This window comes from Sinocyclocheilus rhinocerous, unplaced genomic scaffold, assembly GCF_001515625.1.
Source record: "Sinocyclocheilus rhinocerous isolate Xijiao unplaced genomic scaffold, SAMN03320098_v1.1 scaffold168, whole genome shotgun sequence".
NCBI lineage: Eukaryota > Metazoa > Chordata > Actinopteri > Cypriniformes > Cyprinidae > Sinocyclocheilus > Sinocyclocheilus rhinocerous.
The window spans coordinates 399,875-405,232 of record NW_015635532.1 but is presented as its reverse complement, the minus strand read 5'-3'; the positions used below and the strand labels follow the sequence as shown (position 1 = coordinate 405,232).

At 36.3% G+C, this 5,358-nt stretch overlaps 1 protein-coding gene across 3 annotated transcripts in view; it reads left to right on the top strand.

Moving 5' to 3' along the window:
* Positions 1-5,358, top strand: part of LOC107747087 (protocadherin alpha-3-like) — a 147,996-nt gene that overhangs the window by 77,313 nt on the left and 65,325 nt on the right. The window lies entirely within an intron of this gene.

Here is a 5,358-nt window from a genome sequence, read left to right as displayed (position 1 = left end):
TTGGGGAACCATCAAAATAAAGTGTTAGCAGATATTTAGCAGACATACTACTAATACTCCATTGACTGCTAGTTGACATGCAGTTGTCTAAAGGGTACCATCAAAATAACCATACTGATATTACAATAAAAAATAGTTCAAAGCAAATGTGTACACATTCATCTGATCTGATATTTGATTTTATCGCTGTTTGAGAAAAAATATTATTATTATTATTATTATTTATAAGTGGTCTTTGTCTGCTTTAAGTACTTTACTTAAAGGAGACAAAGACCACTTACACATAATAAGACCACATTATAAACCCTTTTGGATGTTTTCATGAAGACTTTGTACTTGTCATTTTACAGTAAAAACACTAATAAGATGTACTAAGTTATTGTGCAGATCTTAAACAAAGGTAAGATATGAAACTTATAATACATTATAACTATGGGAAATATAATTCATTGTAACTTAAGTGGATGTTCATTGTGTTATAAATCATCATACTCTTAACAGCTATAACCACAAATAAGTAAGTATTATAATACATTAAAACTGTTTTTATTATTATTTATGAGATGATACAACATATCATAAGTTTTTTTTTTAAATAATGCATTATTCATTCATTATAATGCCTTAAGAATAGCCTTATAATGTATTATAAATACGGGCTTCATAGAAAGTGTTACCAACATATCTCTTAATACGAAAGATGAATACAGAATATGCAAATACAAACTAGTTTTGTTTTGATGACGAAAGTGCACCCATATCCTCTCATATATTGGACACACCAAACAATATAAATATGTTCTTATAGTATTAGTTTAAAAAATGACAAATAACTGCAATTTGATATGATGATCTGTTTGTGGTATTAGGGTTTTTGGTGGATATGAATTCATTAATACGCGTGGTGTCACTATAGCCCGTTGAATTTCGAGTTGTCTCCAGTGTCTGGAAGCCCCTCCCGGTTTTAGTTGGGAGGAGATTTCACACGGCTTTGTTTCAGAGACTGGACGTTTAAGAGAGTGTCCGAAGGCCTCCTGTTTTCTCTTCGCTAAAATGGAATATTGTCTAATATTTCTTTATTCGCACTGATGAACTTGGAATACTGTCTTTTATTTCGTGGATCACTGCACGGAATTCACTGGATGTAATAATGTTCTCGCCGTACAGAAGGAAATCTATTGTGGCCTGTATTGTGCTCGTTGTTTTAGAGTGTTGTTGGGACGCGGTGTCAGGGCAGCTCTCTTATTCTGTTTCAGAGGAGGTGAATCTGGGAACATCAGTGGGAAATATCGCTAAGGATCTAAACCTTAATGTTCAGGAACTGGAGTCGCGCATGTTTCAGATTGTCACGGGATCCAAGAAAAAATATTTCGAGGTAAATCTAAAAACTGGGTTTCTGTATGTGAGCGAAAGAATAGACAGAGAGGAGCTTTGTGCCAAAGCACCAAAATGTACAGTCAATGTAGAAGCGGTTATCAACAGTCCATTAAAGCTTTATCAGATAGAAATTAATATTGTGGATGTAAATGACAATTCTCCGTCTTTCAGCGAGAAATCACAAACGCTAGAAATTGCTGAGACGACCACTTTGCCTGGTGTTAGATTTCCTCTCCATCACGCTACAGACGCAGATGTTGGGAAAAATTCAATAAATACTTACAAGCTTAGCACGAACGAGTATTTTTCTTTAGCTGTCCACAAAGGAGGGGAACAGAGTGTGTCTGCTGAATTAGTGCTGCAGAAAGCTTTAGATCGAGAGAAACAGCCGGCGATCCAGCTCACACTGACCGCTGTAGACGGAGGAACCCCATCTAAAACAGGCACATCACTTATAATTATCAAAGTTTTAGATATTAATGATAATGCTCCTGCTTTCAGTAAGCCCTTGTATAAAGCAGCCGTTTTTGAAAATGTGGCTATAGGAACGACAATTGTGGCGTTAAATGCGACAGACTTTGATGAACGTACTAATAGTGATATTGTTTATTCTATAATTAAAAGAGATCAGAATAAAATCCTGCAGATTTTTGAAATTGACCCGAATACTGGTGCCAAATCTGCTCAGCAGTATGACGTGTGTTTTAGCTCGGACACACTGAAGAGTGACGTAGTGGTTTTCCCTGCGCCATTTCCGCCTGCAGATGCAGAACTGATCAGTATTAATGGAGGAGACACTTTTACCAGAACGCAAACACTCCCTAATAAAGAGAAGGTAAGGCTCGTTCCTTGAAGCGCAGATATTTGTGTGCAGTTTTTTTATATAGAATTTAGCATTTGCTCACGTTTTAGGTTATAGGCTTAATAAACTGAAAGCTCGCTTCTAGAACTGGTTTTATTATTATTTCTAATGTCAACAATATATAATTTTTTTAACACGTGTGCAGATTTTCGCCATTTAAAAAAAACCCCGATCAGCTGAATCTGCTGTTTATTTCGTGATGTTGAAGTTATTTCAAGAGCTCTCTAATGTTTTTTTTTGTTTTTGTTTTTTGTAATAATAATAATAATAATAATTATTATTATTATTATTATTATTATTGCATCTTATGCTAAAATTACACTTTTCATTAACAATATGTATTGTATTGTTATGTTTCTATTTGGCTATTATTCAGATTTGATCAGTTGTATAGGCCTAACATGTTTTCACAGTATCTTAGATTATCTGATGGCAGTCAGTAGCATCTTATCTTCATGACTATCTGGTGACTTGTTTTCTACGTTATCTTTTTAAAATACGTGTAATTTTGAGATCAGAAAATGTTGGGTATTTTCAAGTATTGAGCATGTTTGTCCACACGGTGTCAGTGGCAACCCATGTAAGTTTTCTTGTGTCTTTGTAAAGCTCCTCCTTTCATTGGGTAGGGATCCACGCCTCGTCAGAGGTCTTTGTTCGAGAGGACAGGGCCGCCTTGGCGTTGCTATGTCGGTGTCTTTGAGAAAGCAGTAAGCCTGTAATGGAATATATGAATAATATATTTTTTGTTTAATCTACAGTTTTACTAACCAGAGGAAATATGGACCTAACAGATTACTGTTGGAGCTTTAAGTGGATTTTTATTGTGTTTTTCTTTAATAACTGGAATAACGCAAACGGGCAGATTGTGTATTCTGTGTCGGAGGAGGTGAACACCGGGACCACGGTAGGAAATTTAGCAAAGGATCTAAACTTGAATGTACAAGACCTTGAGAGGAGAGGATTTCAGGTCGTCACAGGACCTAACCAAAGATATTTTGATCTACATGCAAAACATGGTATTCTCTTCGTTAGAGAAAGAATAGACCGAGAGGAGCTGTGCGGTCGGAGCTCTAAATGCGCTTTAGAATTGGAGGCTATTGTTAGTGCGCCGATGAACATATACAGATTTGAGGTAAATATTTTAGACGTTAATGACAATGCACCGACATTTCGCACCTCAAAATTGTATCTTAATATTTCTGAACAGACATTTCCAGGGCAGAGATTCACATTACCAAGTGCTTTCGATCTCGATGTTGGAGTTAATTCGATAAAAAGCTATAAACTGAGTCCGAATGAGCACTTTTCTTTGGATGTGCAAAACGGAGGAGATCAGAGTGTATCTGCAGAATTAGTGCTGCAGAAAGCTTTAGATCGAGAGAAACAGCCGGTGATCCAGCTCACACTGACCGCTGTCGACGGAGGAAAGCCTCCAAAATCTGGTACGACGCAGATCATAGTTAATGTAGTAGATGTGAATGATAATATTCCTGTGTTCGACAAGCCACTTTATAAAGCGCGGATACCAGAAAACTCACCGCCCGGTGCTTCTGTGATCACAGTGAACGCAAAAGATGCAGACGAGGGGCTTAATGGTGAAGTAATCTACTCCTTTATAAATCATGATAATGATAACACTGTAAATGCTTTCTCTATCAATCCAATTACTGGTGAGATAACCATAAAGGACCCCATAGATTATGAAGAAATTGCTGCAATTGAAATTCGTGTTCAGGCTGAGGATAAAGGCCCAAATCCACGAGCATCACATTGTAAGGTCTTAGTCGAAGTAATTGACCTAAATGATAACGTACCGGAAATAAGCGTAATGTCTTTGGTTAATGAAGTGAGAGAGGATTCGTCTCCAGGTACAATGGTGGGATTAATCACAGTAAAAGATGGCGACGCTGGTAAAAATGGTGTTGTGCAGCTCAAAATAAAGGACGCTGTGCAATTTAGATTAGACAATACATACAAAAACAGATATTCGTTAATGGTTAACGGTCCGCTGGACAGAGAGCGCGCATCTGAGTATAACGTGACGCCTGCAGATGCAGAACTGATCAGTATTAATGGAGGAGACACTTTTACCAGAACGCAAACACTCCCTAATAAAGAAAAGGTAAGAGAGCAAACACATTATTCTGTTTGCTGTGGTTTAGAACGGCTGTTTTCATTTCTTGCATTATTCTTGCTGTATATGGATATATATGTGTGTGTGTGTGTGTGCGTGTTTTTGTGACAAATGTCAGTTTGTACAGTATAAATCCATTACGCCTATGGGATGTCCCCACTTTTCACAAAAACAAACCTGTGTGTGTGTGTGTGTGTCAAACTGAGGGGAAAATAATTATTAACCATTAAATTTTTTTCTCCTTTAAATATTTTATTTCTGTTGCTAATAGGTTTAAACAATTTTTTTCGTCTTTTCCACTAACGCATTCTGTCCGTGTTGCTGAAAACGCTAATGTAAAAAGACCTTTAAACCTATTGTTTGCAATTAGTAGGCTTATTGGCTCTTTGATTCTCATTTACATTCACAATATGATCTACATCTTTTAATTTTCATTTGTCTTCTGCCCCGTCTCGTCCTCCTAAATAATTTGTGCTGTCCATGGTGCTGATAGCGTTGACCATAAATAACATTATAATCATGCATTTTACACCGCTGGCTTGATTTATTTGACAGTTTCAATTGTTGCCTTTGTTTAGTAATTTCGATTTGTGTGTTTCTAATTGCAGTATGTCAAGTACATGAGCGGTTGTGTTTATGGACTTTTTAAAACTCAGGTCACGCTGATTCAACCATGAATAAATATTAGCTTAGTAATGAAATATAAATTATTAATTTTAAATTATTTTATTTTTAATTAATTAATTAATTAATTAATAAGATCATGTGATTTCATTAGTGTTTGTCCAGAGACATTTTCGCTCATGTTCAGCAAAATGGAGACAGACTTTGTCCATTTCACTTCAAACATATTTAGCCTCTCAATATATAATTGTCTGTTCCATACTATGTATATCCACAAGGTGTCATCAGCGACCTGAGTTAAAATTATCTGTTCTCTCTCTCTCTCTCTCTCTCTCTCTCTCTCTCTCTCTCTCTCTCTGCG